This window comes from Macrobrachium rosenbergii, chromosome 55 (assembly GCF_040412425.1).
Source record: "Macrobrachium rosenbergii isolate ZJJX-2024 chromosome 55, ASM4041242v1, whole genome shotgun sequence".
In the NCBI taxonomy this organism is placed as follows: domain Eukaryota; kingdom Metazoa; phylum Arthropoda; class Malacostraca; order Decapoda; family Palaemonidae; genus Macrobrachium; species Macrobrachium rosenbergii.
Window position 1 is genome coordinate 82,875,428 of NC_089795.1, and position 19,735 is coordinate 82,895,162.

The 19,735-nt window shown below is 37.6% G+C and overlaps 1 protein-coding gene across 35 annotated transcripts in view; it reads left to right on the forward strand.

The window, feature by feature from the left end:
- Positions 1-19,735, forward strand: part of Eip74EF (Ecdysone-induced protein E74) — an 874,816-nt gene that overhangs the window by 723,234 nt on the left and 131,847 nt on the right. For 27 of the 35 annotated variants that reach the window (XM_067099148.1, XM_067099139.1, XM_067099116.1 and 24 more), the window contains one exon: positions 17,859-17,926. The gene's annotated coding sequence lies outside the window, so the exon portion shown is untranslated. Of the gene's footprint in view, positions 1-3,032; positions 3,218-3,802; positions 3,993-5,166; positions 5,907-17,858; positions 17,927-19,735 lie in introns of those variants that run through there. The other 8 variants (XM_067099145.1, XM_067099141.1, XM_067099122.1 and 5 more) reach the window with 7 other exon arrangements.

The following is a 19,735-nucleotide window of genomic DNA, read 5'->3' on the forward strand; positions in this document are numbered from 1 at the left end:
TACCTTGTCATCTGCGTATGCGTCCATTCATTTATATGCATACAGGCTCCATCTCTCAGGGCAGTGAAACCATCAGGTATAAAAACAAGATAGATAGATATCTTGTCCTTATAGCCAACGAAAGCGAGATCAGTGAAGGCTGGAAGTGGCAGAGGAGAAGAAATTTTGCGCTAAAAGTGCATTTCATGACAATGGAAACATCCAGCAGTGCATGACACGGTAAGTGAGTGCCTGACAAGTGTATTGATTGCGTGCAAGAGGGTAAACACGTCACCAGGTCATGCCTCCACAGACACACACACACACGCACACACATTTGCCTAACCCACGTGACTAGTGGTTCGTGCAAAGAAAAGTCTTTCTTTCATGTGTACTCTATGGATACTCTCAGAGAGAGAGAGAGAGAGAGAGAGAGAGAGAGAGAGAGAGAGAGAGAGAGAGAGAGAGAGAGAGAGAGAGACTAATGTAAGTCTTCGCAATAGGATTTCGTTTCTAGCATTAATAACACTGTTTATACGATTACAGAATAGTTTTTAGACACTGAAGACAAGGTGTTAGTGATAGCGGGCTTGGAGAGTTTCTTCTAACGAGAAGATGCCAAAGGCTGTGCGAAAATTTAACTAAGTTGTTAATTGAAACAGTTATATTTGCAATTTTGAATTGGTGCAATATTGATGGTGAATGTGACTGTACAAGTAGAAACAAGTGTTGTTGCACTAGGTCATCTCTACTGTCTTTGGCTTCTTTTTGGTGACGTGATCGAGATGGGCATATCGGCAATAAATTCAAGGTCAGCCAATACAAGAAAAGGTCGTTTAAACCCCCCCCCCTCCACTACCACCTTCCCTGTCTTATGACATATATGCCTCTTCATTACCAGATGATTCAAGAAACAGTAAGGAGGGGACAGAGTTCCACATCTAATAGAAATATGTGGCATAAAAGATTGATCAAAGCTGTTTTCCAATCAGTAGGTGTGAGGATACGGAGGCTCGCGTGTACACCGTGCATCCGAGGAAAGTTGGGACAGTATCTGTTATGAGACAGGTGTCTTGTCAATAACTGTCATTACACTAGTGTAGGTAAAGGTCACATGTACTGTAGATCTACTATTGTCACTATATGATTATATACGGAGGTCGCTAAGATCGAACGCTGAGGAACGTAAATATTATTTTAAAATTTTATAGACGAATTGATTTAATAAAGGTGATGCTTAAAAGAAGCCACTGATTTGCTTTTACTTCCAGGTCTTGCAGTGTAACTTAACGATATGATGTAAGCTATCAACTAGTAGATAAATTTAAAAACTATTATAAAAGGGAAGACGCACACTTTGGATATTACAACTGAACTACTACGTTTGGTAAGCAGCAATGTTGCTAAAACATTTTACTCTGAATGAATGCTCCTAGATAATTGTTCGGCATAAAATTACTGTTAAACAGGAAAAAAAGACTTCAAAAATCATCAAATAACTTTGAGCCACAGAGATTAGTGAAAGATTTGACCCCTAAAAAATCAATAATGTGCAAAACAGCAAGAAAAAATAGTTAACGTCAGAGTGACATACTCTAAAGTTAAAGATATTGTGCCTTATTTGATTGCTCTGTCTTACTTACGCAGTTATATATATATATATATATATATATATATATATATATATATATATATATATATATATATATATATATATATATATATATAATGCACTTTATTTGCATTTATCTTGTCGTTATTAGCCATCAAGAAATCTAAGGAGTCCGGATAAAAGTTGAATTTCTTGTGCTTTGTAATATCCGTGCACATTCTCAAGGTATATATTTTACCTGTAATCTGTGTAGCTGCCTGGCTTCTTGTTTCTTGGAAGGTTCTTGTCTCCATAATGTTATTTTTCTTTTATTTTCGCCGTTCTATAAACCAAAGCGCAATTATATGGTTTTTTTAATTCTGATTTAGTATAACAGTGAACAAAAAGCATGTAATTTATTGAATTTTTACTTTATATCCAGTTCAGTGACTTCATCAAACGTAGAAAGACAGATGAATATAGTGGTTTTTACTTTAGGTTTTGCCCCCAACCTGTTATTTTTTCTCACACTAACCCCCTTTGCCCTAAGCGCTACCTCTATTGTATACAATTGACATCGTTTTCCCTCTTCAGTTAATTCCTTTGCTACCATTTATGTTTATTGTTTTTCTCTCTCTCCTGTTTGAGAAGTTTATACTTCATTCTCCTGTAGTGAATTATAAATTAAGTAGAGACCTCTTTGATAAAGTCATTCCTAGAGTTTAAATCATCTGTTTGTTGCGCTTTATTTATCTAAGCTTGGTCCGCGATGCCGAAATGCGAAATGTAATCTGGTGTTTCCTAATCCTTCCTGTACATTTCTTCCGAGAGCTAAGGAGAGCGCCTTTTCCTCCTTCAAGAAACCTTGGCCTTGAGCAGCCCGTTCTCTCATCTCTCACTCTCTCTCTCCCCATCTTTCTCTCTCTCCGTCTCTCACCCAGTGGTCGCTCTCTTTCCTTACCTCTGGAAGATGGACGGAAGGAAAAAAAGAGAAAGAGAGCAAGTAGTGGCGCTTCTGTTAGTTGCTTACTTCTACAACGATTATTGGATTTTTTGATACTGTTTTATCGGTCAATACACTTGACACAGATTTGATATAATAGAAGTGACAAAGCAAGGGCAATTATTAGGCAAATAGGCAATGCCGTGAACAAACAAGTATACTGAGGGTACATATAATTACTTACAATAGCATTTGTATTATATAGATATAATGTAAATAAGAAAATGGAAATGTAAGCTAAGCGAGCTATCGACGAGAGAGAGAGAGAGAGAGAGAGAGAGAGAGAGAGAGAGAGAGAGAGAGAGAGATCTGTGTATCAGAACCAAAGGAGCCACGTGCTAGCGGTTCCCCGCGGTCTCCCCTCACGTGTCTGTGTCACGTGTGAGCGGAAGCGTGTGTGCATGCGTGTGCGTGCGTATGTATGTGTGTATATGCGTCCGAGAGGGAGCCCATGTGTGCGTGTGTGCCCGGAGGAGGACGAGGCGCGGGGAGCTTTGAATCAACTGGGTCATATTCGTGGTGGAACGGGATGGTGTGTAGACGTTCGCTGAGGGGAAGGACCCACCTGCTCGCCCTTCTCTACCTTCTCCTCTCCCTCTTCCTCCTCCTCCTTCTCAGCCATTTCTCCTTGGATTTATCTACCGGTGTGTATCATTAGGGCGAAGGATAAACACGAACTCGAAGATTTGTCATTTGCCATGTTTTGTGCGGTGTTCGCTTAGGGAGTTTCCCCGTTGCAAATGCAGCCGAGGGACCCCTCGGCTGAAAAATGTTTCTCGTTTCGAAAGAAACAAAAAGAAGTGCTGTGCCGGGGTCTGAGGTCGATGCTTAGTGTATATCGCGTTTTCTAGTAATCCACTTGCCACTAACAAGATCACGGCCTCGCTGACATCTCCACATGTGAGCTGTGGGTGTTGCACTTGCCTCCTAGTAATGCGTCCTCTCTCTCTCTCTCTCTCTGCTTGTACACATAAGTTTCATTAAGTAAGTTGCCACCTGAACTTTGGCAGTGAATGGAACAAAAAAAAGAAGATAACTGAATAATGAATAATTGAAAACGCAGAGGGGAAGAATGACATGAAAACGAAAAAAGAGACAAAGGAAATAATCAAAGACGACGAAAGGAGAGGAGGCCTAAGAGAAGGTTAGTGGAGTTACCTGTAGTGGCGGATGGCCGTCGGGGTGTGCTGCCGTCGTTGTGGAGAGGGAGAGAGACCCCCTTAGATAGCGGCAAAGCCACACTAACCCAACAACCTCCGCTCAGGCCGCACTACCTCCTCTCTTCTCCTCCTTCTGCGCCTCCCGACGTCGAAGCCTTTCCGTTGATCCTCGTCGATTGCCAGACCCTCTCTGTCTGTCTTTGTGACTCTCTTTCCACCTCCGTACTTCCGAAACGACTCCATCATTACCGTGCCGAGGGTTAGTTAGTGTTGCTCTTGTCCCCCTTCTCGACGGATAAATACTCATGACCTTCGAGAACCGGTTTTCTAAGGATTTATTCCCTCGGAGATCCACATGAGGAAACATTTGTTTTGGAAGGGTCTCTTTCGGGAGACACTTTCCACGACTCACACGGTTATTTAGTGAGTGTGGGCTCTTTTCCCGTTTGTAAATACTGTAGTAGAAGTGACTGGAAATAAGTGAGTGTGACATTGGAATGACGGTGACCAATCGTATTTTAGATATGTTTTCGTACCGTATTTGATATTAAAATTTTGATAGTATCTATGCATGTTCGTAAAGTTAGAGTGTCGGACACCGCTACTAGTGTTGTCAAGTGTCCAAGTTCTTGAAATCAACAGCAACAAAAGTTCCTTGGATTTCTTTAACAAAGGAGAACTACTGCGGCTTCGGCAACGATGAAATAGAAATGGAAATTTCGCAAGACACGCAGTAAGGAACTGTATTCATCGATTCAAGATATGAGCCTTACGTGCAAGATTTCTGGACGGAGTTGTGTTTGTGTGATTCAGAGAAAAATACTTTTCTCCTGAGTGATATCATTTTGACGGATATTTGAACAGTCTCTTCCTTTTGGCAGAATTCGAAAATGGAAGAAAACATTTAATTGCAATTTCTTAGAATGAAGTGAATATTTGAATTGCATCTGCAGTGTTTGTCATATACTACGTAAAGAAACAACTGAATGTTTTAGTGTTATCGTGTTCTTAAGGACAACATTATGGGATTACTGACAGCGTAAAGGAATCGCCGTCTGAAGTTTGACATCGGATCCAGAAACAGGAGAACTGTGGGGCGAAATGGACGTGCATTTGTTTGTGGGGGCAATGACGAGTTACTCTCCAACCTCTCTCTTCTTTTAGCAGCAAAACTAAGAAGGAGAGTCAGGTGCCTGTGTCTCCAGACCGACTGACACTGGGAGTGATATCGCAGCGGCACTTGAGTCATGCAGACAACAACTATCGAGTCTGGCATTAAGGGAGGTGATTAATACTGCAGCGGAAAGGGAATTAAGGGGTAATCCGTACCTTGCCTCGCCGAATGCCCATTCCTCTCTACAGAATTAATCAATAAAGGGAGACCTGCATGTGTTAGATCTCTAATTAATCGCCCTTGTCTCGTCCCTCTCCTCAGACTACAATGGTTGTAAAATGTGATGGTTAACCTTGATAGCTGTGAGTGTTTGTGTGTGTTTGTGACAGATGTATTAATCGCTGACGGAAATTCAATTAAGAGGTTATACCTCAACCAGCTTAGAGGAGAAACATTTCAGATTCGTTAAGCGACATAAATAGTGAGAGAATTTCTGGAAAATACAAGAGTTATAAAGGATTCGTGTTGCCATTAAGCCTCTTGAAAATTCAGAAGTGGAAGAAGAACGAAAGAAAGAGAAGAGACTGAAATACTAATAGGAAAAATAGTTTCGTAGAAACATTAATAAACACTGTAGTGTGTGGACTGTCGAAAATATATATCAATAAACGTTCACTATATCACGTGTCGATCCGATTTACTGGCAGTGACTGAATCTAGCGTCGTATATATTCTTTAAAGACAGAAAAGAGATAGAGAGAAAAAGATCGCAATTTTAGTGAGAACAAAAGCTGAAGTGTTCTGAGTAAAAATTTTCCCTGGAAATTACGTCCTTAAAGCTGGAATTTTTATCAAAATATCCGCCATGAAGACTTACATTTTGCGCGTGAAAGCCAGGCCCAAACCGGCCGTGGGACATATTTTTTGGGACTACTGGGTGGAAGAACGCGTGTGCCTTGTAAAATAATTAAATCATATGTATACACGTATATCATTGCATGTGGACAAGTGTGTTATAAGTATAATAATATATAGCCAGGAATATATGAATATATTCAGGTGAGTACTGGCAACACAAAACCTTTTCAGTATTATTTCAATAATGATCATCAGGTTCTGGCTTTGACTTCGCCTTATGTGCAATTCTGCATAATAGTGTAACTGACGATGCCGCATGAGAAATTTATTCTTTTAGAGTCATTGCGAGAATGTTAATAGCAAACGGTATATTATCTAGGTATTTAACATTATACACAAATCAAGTTCCTTAGTAATGTAGTGACCATTTCGATTAAATTTTATTCCAAAAAAATTAAGATATATTAAGGCTCGTGCATAAGATTGTTCTTAGACATAATTTAAAAGCCTGCTTTCACGATGTCTAAGCAGAAGCAGGAGGCAGAGATCCGTGAGAGGATGACCCTGAATCGCTCTCAGGGGTCATTTAGACGCCGCTCTTATGTGTCAGAAGTGTTTCATTTTGGAGTTCAGTTTTAAGGGAGTCATCACCGTTTCAGTATTAGTTTGCTCCGTTGTGCACGCGGCAAGAGGGGATAGTAGGCGAAATTAAAAGCATTCACAACTAAACTGGCAGAAATCCATTTTCCATCCACCACAGGGTTTAGCATTCGAAAGCTGTAAAGTAGAAAAAGGGAAGCCCTTCCTTTTATTCAACTTCCGCACGTCGAGTAGCATAAGCTTGCGTCATGTTATACCTTCGAATGGTATTTTTGATGCTTAATTTGTAGGAAAAATTGTAAATAAATAGCTACTTTGTAATTAGCGATAATATATAATTTTCAGTTCAGAAATATCGATAAGTGGACGTACAGAATGTGGCAGGTTACGAATTATTTCTTGTTTTCGTTAGACCGGTGTCTTTCATAACGTACCACAGCTGTAAAAACAATGACAATAATAATGATTACTCAGGGAAATACAGGGGTTGAATTTCTAAATGCCTCAGCACATTATTAAAATGGGTTACAAATATAAAGCTTGATCTAAGGCAAACAGAAGTAAGGGAATTTCCGGTCTCGGTTATGTCGTTAAAATAACCTTCAGAACAATAATTCATGAAGGCTCTTTGTTACACACCGACGTCAGCACGGCAATGTGCACCTAACACTACGGACAATGCAGGTGATTGCTATAAGACCCGTAAGTCAAGAGCAACAGCTCGTTCGATAATCAAGTCATTCAAATAATTTAATTCCGTGAGATTGGAATCCCGGCCGGGCAATGACAGGGCTGAGAAGGTTGCCACGTGACATCAGTTACAATCTCTGCGCTATCTATACTGCCTTATAATGCCTCGTCATTTCCATTATTTCGTTTTCCTTGGATATTATTTTTTCGTGTAGGGCAACAAAACACAGAATAGCTAGGCTTCACTTTAGCAGTGTTTCCAATTATGCAAACTGAGGGAATCTCTGCAACGCAGATGACGTCGAGAAATTATTTCTGTTACAAATTAAGCGTTAAAAAATAACACCTCTCGAAGGTTTGATAATGATACAATAAACAAGAAAAACGAAGGAAATTAACATTTGCATCCCACCCTTTATGTCATTCTGTGTTTGTATGTATATGTATATATATATATGTGTGTATATATATAGGCTATATGTATATATATACAATCACAATTTTGCCAGGTGGAATTGCGTGTAACTCTTTATTAGTAAGAAAACAATCATTGAGAGATGAACAGTAAAATTAATTTGAATATCAATTAATGTAGCTTACCCTCTTGTTTACGTATGGTAAGCCTCCGTGTGGTAATAATGAATCATTTTGAAAACATTATTATTATTATTATTATTATTATTATTATTAACAGGGCTTACAAATAGCCAATGCACGCTTAAGTGAAAAAAAAAACTGCAAATTTTATGTCGCAGTTCAAGCATTGAAAACATAGTTTAAATTCATAATGATAGTGCACACTGTAGTTGTAAGTCACATATAACACACAAACTATACTTTATGTTTCTGGAAAGGACATAAGTTTTTCTTTCAAAAAACAAGCATATGATTTGTATTAATCAGTTACACCGAAGTGATCAGTGTTTACGTTGACCAGAAGTTTTTGTTTTTACAATTTATAATTAGTTGTGGCTAACAAAATGCTTTTTGAGCATGTGCATTTGCTTGTTTTTCCTCACTTGGGGACACACTTGTTTTTCGTTTGCCAGTTTAGCCTGTTTTGAGTCGACGACGTGGACAGAATTGAACGGATACCCATAAAAACAATAAGAAATGAAACAAAAGTGTTTATCAGTTCGAAGAGAATTGCGTTTGAGTAAATTTGGCTGATAATGTATGGCAAAGCAGATATATCTTTTAAGAATACAAGTAAGAAGAGTTTGTAACATTACTCCATAGGTCAAAGAAAACCCATCATGCAAAATCAATGATTTAGATGTTAGCACACGTCAGGCAAAGTTTATCCATGTGAGGATAACTGAGTTATTGTAAGATTACAGTGTTGTCGCAGTCTCAAAGAAAAATATCCCTCTTCTGCAAGATCTTTTGGGGGTAAACTGTGGCCGTGAATTTGTGGGGTAACCTTACAATAATTCAGCCCAAAGAAATTCTCCACTTGTTGGAAATTCTACGGAAAACCTTATGTCATTTCTTTACGAAGTTAACCAGTTGGTACGAGCTCTAATTAGGTTGTTCATCTGAAAGAATATAGAAAGTAATGACCCTGTCTGACTAAAGCAGCTGTTGCTCCCAGCCTGCCATCCATAAGTTATCATAACTGAAACCTTATGTCGAAAGCTACGTTAGGAAATAGGTAGGGAGCAGAACTTACGACTAAAATTCAAAAGAGAACTTCCAGTAACGCGCAAGTTTTAGAGTATGACGCAGAAATTCTGATTTTTTTATACTAAATTTACTTTCTCACTGCTACTGTAGCGCTGATATAACAGATACGCACGATGCGTAAGAAAGGGCAAGCGTTTTGCACAAGTCACAGGCAAACGATAACATGCTACATACATAGCCTAAAATATACTAAATGCTTATGATCTCTTGTATGATATTTAAAATCTCTAGTGATTATTGCAAGTGGTTATTACTTCTGAAAGCCATATATACACATATATACTGTATATATATATATGTGTGTGTGTTTGTTTGTGTATACACAGTCTTCAACATACCAACTTCTTACAGCTGGATGTGACAGACGCAGCACCTCAGCATTAAGAATGATTATTAATTCGATACTTGATATTAACTGTGAAAACATATATATTTTTTTTTACATTACGCCAACCTCTTCTTTTTCAGTATATCTGAAATTATCTGCGATACTGTCTCCCAAAAGCTATAAGAGAGAGAGAGAGAGAGAGAGAGAAGAGAGAGAGAGAGAGAGAGAGAGAGGTAGCTTCAGCTTTAATGGCCGCCAAATACACAGGCAAACGCACGAACACTACGCACACATACACGCACATCTACTGCTCACCACCCCACCCAGTCCACCTGCTGGCTTGCTAGCTCTCTCTCTCTCTCTCTCTCTCTCTCTCTCTCTCTCTCTCTCTCTCTCTCTGGGGTCTCACTTTCCCCAGCCAGCTCACCTCTAACGCCAGAACATAAGATATTATTTGTTGGAGCTCCCGAATATTACTTGAACGAGACATCAGATTGATATCCGTCACTTGACATCAAAACTTGAACATTTTCATACCCATGACAACAATAACAACAACAATATCAACAACAACAACAACAATACAGGCCGCGATGACGATAATAATGATTAAACCAAACGGTCACAAGACTTGATGAATGCAAAACACATTTTTCACTTAATACTACGTCATCCTCATTGTTGTAGGCTTATGGGAAATAAATAAAACAAATAAAAAATCGGAACTGCTCTTCAGGAATCACCTGCGTTCATGACAAATGAAATGAAGGGAAATATCATGAATGATAACTATAATGAGCTTACGGACGCCGGCTGCAACACAATATGACCAAATTCCATTCATTAACGAGTAATTTTCAGGGTCGACATGTTGGGTAATTGAGAATCAGAAAAGTCGATGTCGTTATGGCGTTAGATTTAAAGGCCAAGTGCTTCTTGATGCCCCATGGCACGAAGCCTTTTATACAGGTCGGTGCGATATAAGAAGTGGGTAAGCGTTCGCCCTCTGGAGACCGCAGACGTTGTGGCGTCAGCGCCTTCTGCTGACTGATTACATATTTTAATCAACATAAATAGAGAGGCTGTTAAAAAGAAAAGAAAAATTATATATATATATATATATATATATATATATATATATATATATATATATATATATATATATATATATATATATCTACCATACTCCATCTTCTCCGTGAAGAAGTTGGCCCAGAAAGTGTAGCCTCCATGTTTAATGCACAATTCTTTTTTCTTAACCCTAGTTTCCACTACCACAGTGGTCTCACTATCAGGTACATAATTCACTGCTTAGGTCAAGAAAGGCACAGTAGTTTTAACAGAGCGTGCCTATTCCTCCGTCCTCACTCAGGAGTCGAACATGTGAATACCATCCATCCCATAAAGATACATAAATATAACACACACACACACATTATATACATATATATATATATATATATATATATATATATATATATATATATATAAACATTAAAACACGTGTAAAAAAATGTGTAAGAACAATAAAAAGCAAAAAAGAAATATTGGCACGCGCTACCTCTCAGTGCCTCATGTTCTCTTGCAATGGAATGAGGTTTAACATTTATGAATTGTTCAGCAACTGGATAAGGAAATACCTTCGAGTTGTGAGTAACTGTTACAATGTTTGCCATAAGTCAAGATTAGGGCCACCTAGCATTACGTCCCATGGTGCAAAGAAAGCAATTTATTATATTGCATTATATATATATATACAATTTATATATAATATATTTCTTTTATAACTTCAAAGCGCGAGTCAAAGATGATTCAACAAATGGTCGAAGTCTTGAAAACTTGTATAAGTCATATTCGGGTGATTATTATTATTATGATTATGATTAGGAGAAGTAATTATTGTCCTTCGCTCAAAAAAGTATTCTGGATCTCATCATTATTTATATGTATTTTCTTTTCCGTGGTAATTTTTCCGCACCTGGAAGCTTTCTGTGCGAGTTTATAACCAATCAGACGTGTTCCATATAAAAGCTCATTTTGAATAATAATATTGGTGAGGATAATGATAACCTGAATTGTTTTTACGCGTTATTCAGTTCATACTCAAAGATGAGTATTGATATTTCTATGCGATTATGGAAAACCGAATCGAAACAATAAGAATTTTGGTTGCCGGATGTCTTATAAGCTCCATAATCTAAACAAACGGTTGAAAAAGACGTCTTTATTGCCGTACCGACAAATATAATGAAAACATCCCCCAAGACGCACTGTCGTGTGTCTGTCTGGTCAACTGCAAGTCCAACAACAGGGAAAAAAAAACACCTGAATTCGAAAACACGTTCTTCGTACTGTACATCACAGTCAGCAAAAGAGCTGCTCTTTTCTCTCTCTCTCTCTCTCTCTCTCTCTCTCTCTCTCTCTCTCTCTCTCTCTCTCTCTCTCCTTGAACCGTTGGTAGAAAACATGGACGGACTCGTTTTCCTGTAACTTGGCAATAACAACTGTTAACATTTGAAAACAGACACCATTTACTGGAAATGGATCGCCCTTCCAATAATTTTCAATGAGGTCATAACAATGGCCGAAAACAATCATTCTTTATTGTCGTCTAGGTATTTGTACCCTGTTTTGCACATCATGAACGGGCGGTAATGAGGTTTGTATTTTGTTACGGCGAAGGATGTCGTATTCCCGTGGAAACATCCATAGCATTTTAAAGTGACCTCGTCAGAGTGTGATGCAACGAGAGAGAGAGAGAGAGAGAGAGAGAGAGAGAGAGAGAGAGAGAGTTTTGGCGAAAATCGAGTGCTAAAACAAACAACATGGTAACTGGGCGCATGGCAAACTCATACGCCGCCAGCCAGATGGATTGTTGCAGAAAAACTCATACAGACCCAAAACCCTGCATTTTCGGGAAAGCTTCTCTCTAATACTAGAGAGAGAGAGAGAGAGAGAGAGAAGATTACATAGCATTCGGCTGTAATGTTCCCTCCTTTTCAACAGAGAAGGGAAACCCCATAACATAGGTTTTTATATCATGTTAAAAAAAGAGAATGTCTAGAATTATATGTAATCTCTCTCTCTCTTTAAGCTCAAACGGAAGAGAGAAATCTCTCTCTCTCTCTCTTTCTGTGTAAGCGCAAAAGGAAGAAAAAAAAAAGGAGCAATTTTGGCAGAGTTAAACGATCGTGAGTCAGACACATGGCTGGTCACCTCACCCCAGAGATCGATGCAAGCCTTGTGACGCATCTGGGTCAGGGTTCATGCTAACCCTGACCTCAAATATTGGGATAACAGTACTCTCCTCAGTCTACTGCAATGCCAATGTCATCTTTAAGGGAAACCGATAAACTAAAACGGCGAAAGACGATGTCCAGATCTTTTAGTATTCCAGTCACTCTCTTTTGTTAGAGGGATTTACGGGATTGTTTTAATGTATATTAAATACATAACCCATAGGCTTTTGACTTGGTATTCTTATATATATATTTTTTTTATTTCAATGGACGTATTCTTGTTTGCCATGCTCTATGGTCATACGCAGTCTACCTGACAACTTAACCACGTCGCTTAGACATTGATTTGCTTGTCAACCTCCCGAATATGAACTCGTCATTCTTGTTATTACTGCCAATTGTGTTTGTTAGCAGAACCGTCTAGACAACATGTCCCTTTGTGCAGCTTATTTACGCCTCTCTCGCAGGCGCTTTGTTCTATTTGAATTAATTTCTTATAAACCTTGTGTGTGTGTTTATGTGTGTGTGTGTGTGTGTGTGTGTTTATCGGCGCATAGCACCCTTCCTCCTCACCACCAGCTGCATCTTCTTAGCAACTTGGTCGGCCTTCCATGATTCGACATTGGGAAACCGAAATCTGCGGACAACCTTCATTTCCTTTTGCTAAAGTCACCCTAGAAAATTAGCCATGTTGGTGTATAAAGCCTGAGAAAAATCGCCTCAAAAGTAGGAAGTATCGGAGGTTATGTGTATGTGTGTGTGTGCGTATATCTATGTATGTATGTGCGCGCAGTGGGGAAGGGGCAGGTTGAGCGGCCTATCTTAAAGGGGAACTGCCAGACGCACCACGGTCACAACACTACCGGGTAAAGGGGATGTAGCAGATCGCATAGAGCGCTCTCTCTCTCTCTCTCTCTCTCTCTCTCTCTCTCTCTCTCTCTCTCTCTCTCCTCCACACACACATACACACACATTTATCATGTAATACTTTCAAAGTTTTTGTATAGTTATGATTTTGAATATGCACCATTAAGAGTATGACTAACACATACAGATATATATATATATATATATATATATATATATATATATATATATATATATATATATATATATATATATGTGTGTGTGTGTGTGTGTGTGTGTGTATTATATACACATACATACATATATGTGTGTGCGTGCGCGCGCTCGGTGAGATTCAGTGTCTAGATATCATATCGTGAGTCAGAATGGTTAGTTTAAACAGCATCCTGTACGCGTTCACTTCCTTATTTCAACTGCCCTCAACCCTTTAAACAAAATTCTTTAATCTGTGTGCGTGAGAGAGAGAGAGAGAGAGAGAGAGAGAGAGAGAGAGAGAGAGAGAGAGAGAGAGAGAGAGAGAGAGAGAGCTATTCATATAACCATCAATAAAATTCAGAAATGACGAAATTAGACGGCTTTCAACGAATATCCTTCACGTCAGTGTCTATGTATTCATATTCTGAGCCGTAATTGCGGGAAAGAAAACGGCACAACCGTGTGAATATGCATGATTTTCATACCTGTTCGTAAATTTCATTGAAAGAATAATGTTTCATCAAAATTCAAGGCAAGACTTACACTTACTTAGACTAATGTACAAGCTCATTTGCAGTGAACTCCAAACATTATGCGTGGCGCAGGTACGTGGAAAGAACATGAAAAATCGTAAGCCATTTTATTATATAAATGACCTCCTATATTTCATCTTTGATTCAATTTCGTATTCCAAGTGTCAAGACTCTTTCTCTGTGTATGAGAGAGAGAGAGAGAGAGAGAGAGAGAGAGAGAGAGAGAGAAGACTGCTGTCTATGACAGAAGGCTTGCATGTCGATGGACTAGTCACTGCTGTCTCTCACAACTCTCATACAAAATCTCACTGAAAGGCAGAATGTAGATAGTTTTAAATGCCTGAGGGGTCCTTGGTGATCAAATCGATTTTAACAGTACCGAAAATGTGCCTAAAGAATAGCTTTGTGCGTACTTTCTGTAATTGTATGAAATTCATTATGGGGAGAATTTTTGCACAATAAAACAACAGTACACACACACACAATGCACACACACATAACAGTATATATATATATATATATATATATATATATATATATATATATATATATATATATATATATATATATATTTATATTATATATATATATATATATATATATATATATATATATATATATATATATATAATATAAATAGATGTGTGTGTTTGTACCTGAAAGAAGACAATTTCAAGTCGACTGTAACCAAGGCTATATTTCCGAAGGGGACGAGAATGCGCGCTCGCATTTCTGACTAAAGAAGGTGTGCTGTTGCTGCGGCAAGCATCGAAGCCGTAGTAGAACCCTTGGTCCCTGACAAGCTGAGGAAGTTAGGGTATCCTTGTACGATTCTTTTCCTTTTTATTTTTACACACTTACTCATATTCCACGAGGAAAAGGAAAACCATCATAAACTGATGATTCATATAATATTCGTAATGTATATATACCCAAACCCGCGTCAGTAATCTTCCATAATCGAAAATGAAATCATTTTATGCCTATTCAAATACTGATGCAATGACCAAAAAAAAAAAAGCTATGAAGGTAGTAAATTGCGCCGAGAGTCTTTCATTTTTCAATTTCCATTTCGCCGATGTCATTATCGCTACTCTAATATGCTTTTGATTACCAGGAAGCTTTCTTTTCCGCTCGTAATGGAGACTAAAATTATACCGAAGTTTAACGCGATTTCAGAACGTCTCTTCCTGTTTTCATCTCTTCCGGCAGGAGGACACTCAGTTGCTTAACAGCCAAATAGGATGCGACGCTGTTGCATCAATCAAGCGATACGCCGAGCCTTAACGCAGTTGGGAAATGAATAATAATGGTTGAACGAAGCCATGATTTGGCTCAATTTCTCGCGGACTCTTGAATTGTGCGGTGCACTTATGCCCTCGGCTAAATTAATTTTAAGCCGAGTTGCCTTTAATAATGCCAAAATCTCTCTGTGTGTCTGTCTGTTCATTTCAAATCTAATACTCTTTTTCACGTTGTCGCGCATTCAAGAGCGAAATCTGTTAATATAGTGAAACGTGATGCATTTTTACCGTAGAGTTTTTTAAAACTTATCTCTTTCCCATCATGGTAAACATTTTAATGTCTATATTTTCGTTTTCAGTTTTTTTTTTTAACCGCAAATGTTTTCCGGTAAATGATATCCAGTTTTTGCCTGGGAAGCTTTTTATACTCTAGATGAAATATGCTTGCCAGCCAGGACTTATTTTCATCCCCTAAGCGCTTTACAAGAATTTCTAAAGTAAATAATGGATTAAAACGTTTGCTTTCAGAAAATAATCTGTCCTCATTACAAATATACTCGAGTAACTATTACTATAAAAATATTATTATTATTATTATTCGTCAGAAAATAAAGTCTCTTAGAACTCTTCTGGATCATGTTTATCCTCCAAAAGTGAGCCACATAGCCTATATACATACATACATACATACACACACACACATATATATATATTATATGTATATATATATTATATACATACATATGTATACATTACATGTTTAAGTAACGTATATATATGTACATATATACATACATATGTATGTATGTCCAATAAGCTGTTTCTACTAATAGGGCTTACTCCACAGGTAAACCAAGTATTAGTGTAACTGTCATAGATAGTTTAATATCTAGTTGAAGGTACAGGGATGAACCCTCTTTGCAAAGAATGTCCTCACAAGCTACTTTTTCACGTCCCCACACAAAAACTTCTTCCACTTGAGTGCTGATTCCATCAGCCACTCTCTATCTTGGCGCACATTCCTTGAAGTGAATGCGCTTGTATTCTACCATCTTCCTGGGCATTTGAACAGAACCTTCGGTGTCCGTCTCCTCCCTTACTCCCATTTTTCCGAATCATACAGTTTCCTTATACCTTTTCCCACATCTTACTCCATATGTACAACGACACAAATCTCGGTACCTTCATCCCCTTTTCGTCTGTTGCATTCAGCATCCACGCATCGTTTCAGTAGAAAATTTTCCTCAACAATAAGCTTCATGCATCTTAAATCTTGTTTCCAGACGACCCTTTTTTGATCCCAAAGCTTTTCCAGAGACACTTTCCTTGCTCTTAATTTGCAGTTCACCTTTCCTCTCATTCATACCAAACATTACCGAGGACCTGCATGGATTGACGACTCAAATTCTTCCAGTGTCCGTGGCTTCATATTCTCAACTGCCATATACCGTCATAATTTTGTTCATGGTGACGATCCACTCGAATTTTTCCGTTTACACGCAGTTTGATCATTCTTAGTAGAGTCACTTTATAACCATAAACACCATTTCGTGCAAACAACCAATCCACAATGCCTCAAAAACCTTCATCTCACTTGGCAAGTTCACATGTACATCTGTCATTCACATGGCTTTTCTCAGAAAGAAATAATTGCAGTTCGTAGGTATGTATGTATGTATATAAGTATGTATCTTGGTGTATTTTATAAATACTCACATATATAGTGTGTGTACTTGCATGCATACACGCGACGTGTGAGTAAGTGTGTACGTGTTTGTACTGGCCGGCTATTGCAAAACTGACAGGGAGTATGCCTTGGAGATCGAAACCACACGTGCACTTCTGAATCCGATAAAATTCTCACGTGGTCATATTCTGTCACATCTTGTTAGTTATTTAAAGCTTCTGATCTTGAGTGCTTATTTCTGTCACGTGCTGTGGCATGCGCTATTTTATAACAATAACGCTGCATGACTGAATATGTGAGAGAGAGAGAGAGAGAGAGAGAGAGAGAGAGAGAGAGAGAGAGAGAGAGAGAGAGAGAGAGAGAGAGAGAGAGAAACGATTTGCGGTACAATCTAGAAAATCGGAAATTTATAATGTCTTCATATCTCCATTCACATTTGCTTAACTGTCTTCTCTGAAAGCTCAAGAAAAATTCACTTATTTATGTGTGTATACACAAGTACACTTATGTATTGTGCACGGAAGTATGTTAATTAGACTTATATTTATAATAGCACCCGCGGCTACACATTTTCTGTGATAAGATTACACACAAACTATATGTATATGTATATGTATATATGTATATATATATATATATATATATATATATATATATATATATATATATCTATATATATATATATATATATATATATATATATATATATATATATATATATATATATATATATTATATATATAACACTGAAGTAGTTAGTTACATAAAACAAAGTGTTTTACTGAAACCAAGCACGGTATGGTTAATTTTTTTTTTTAATTTAATATTCACATTATGAATTTATCCTTCTGATGTAGTAAAATATATAGTTATTTTAATTAAAAAATTATATTCCAGACCTAAAATGATTTTCAGGCATTGATGATTTATGTTTACTTAAATATGATAAAACTTCCATGTATATGTAATGTTTCTTAAATTATACTTTATATACACAGTATATGTTCGATGTTTTGAAAGTGTTTTTACAATATAAATGAGACTCAGTAAAGTGACGTGAAATGATTCTATGTTCTCTTTTCAGGAGTGAGCAGTGAGCCATCAGTATTTGCATGCTGGCAATACAGTACAGACTTCGTTCAAATTTCCCTGGTAAGATTTAGAGAACAGCTTTCTGTTGGAATGATAGCAGTGTGAATGTATTAACCATGAGTTGGACTTTTATGTAACATTTATACAATTATTTGTATCATTCATTTATTCTCACTCGCTTTCACTCTCTATTTCTCTTTGTCTATTTTATTTTATTAAACAGATGATAGAAATCTTATTATTTTAGGGATCGTTTTTTAATGGTAGCATTCGAAAACCATTTATTATTCTTTCGAGCCTGCAAATGTAAGTAAATTAAATTACTTTATATAGAACATTAGTATTCTTTATTATTCTGAATGCCGCAGTCCTTGATTTTGTATATTTGCCCTTACAGTACTGGTAGAAAAAAATCTGTCTGCCCTTTAGTCGAGGTGGGCAGTCATGCTTGAGAGAGAGAGAGAGAGAGAGAGAGAGAGAGAGAGAGAGAGAGAGAGAGAGAGAGAGAGAGAGAGAGGTGCATTTTTTAGAATAAACCTTAAAAGTCTGACTTACTGGAATGAGTGACTTCGAATAAACAAATGTCAAATATCGTCGCCTGGAAAGGTCAAAATTAAAGCGCAGGAAATTCCGCCAGGACATCCTTTTCTATAATTAATTCCCAACCGCGATAAAATCGCTTCTCTCAAGGATTCACCTATTAAGCAGAATTACACTGATGACCATGGTATTACGTTTCTTTGGGCTATGCATTTTTTTTTACTTCGTTTTACTAAAGTCATTTTGCCATCAAGGCACAAAGAAAAATCAAGTCATGTTTTCACCTCTATCGTTAGCGTCGACACGGGTTTTGAAAATTGTAGAATAGTAACCAATTTTCTAGCAGAAAATACTTGTCATTCGTCTTTCGTAAGTGAAAGGTTGGCCAGATCATCCGGCTGATTTTTTATAGATAATCTTAACAAAGTTCACTCCCGGCGCTTCCTTTAAAATGCTCACTTCGATGCAAGATTTCGTTAAATGTTTAACTCATGAAAACTGCCATTTCATGATATCTATTATTTTGTATGTTAGTCAGTAAGTCATGAGATGCAAGGTTTTTGTGATGGAGGAGAACGAGTTGAACGATTAAACCTGAATCTTACTTAATCGTGAAAATAAGTTACGTAAATTTGTACTGTTAGATGTTGGAACGCCGTATCCTGAATTCAAGACACCGAAAATACTCAGAAAAATGTATTGTTTGTCATTGTTTTGTGATAGCATAGTCTAAATTGACTGACTGTATCTTAGACTGTCATTTTCTACACAGAATCCATGGGAATTCCAAGCCTGGTGCATACCATTTTTCAAAGTCATAGTTTCAGGTAAAAAAAGAATTGGAGTCGTCTGAGATACATCAATTAGGATTTCAAGATCGAATTAAGAGCCAGGTTATAGAGAAAACTTAGAGCATAATTCAATTGTTCAAGATTATTATTAAAACAGTTTAACCAGACCACTGAGCTGATTATCGGCTCTCATAGGGCTGGCCCGAAGGATTTGGATGAAATGGCACGTCTAGGCCAGAGGGCTAGCGCTGGGACCAAATAAGACATAATGATTAATCAGAGTAGGGTCTCTCCGAATATGAAAGCAACACTTTACGCAGGGAAGGATAAACACTACAAATCTGAGTAAAATGTTCTGATAATTTGCAAGCGACACCAAGTGGCTTCCCGTCCTCTCCTAGGCAGTAGCTATATCTTGGTTATAGGCCTTGTAGGATTGGTTTTGATTGTGGGCATTGTAACAGACAGCCAAACATAACTGAGAGATTAACTTTCTAAATTCCACACCATTGATGGGAAATCTTTGGGAATTATTAAC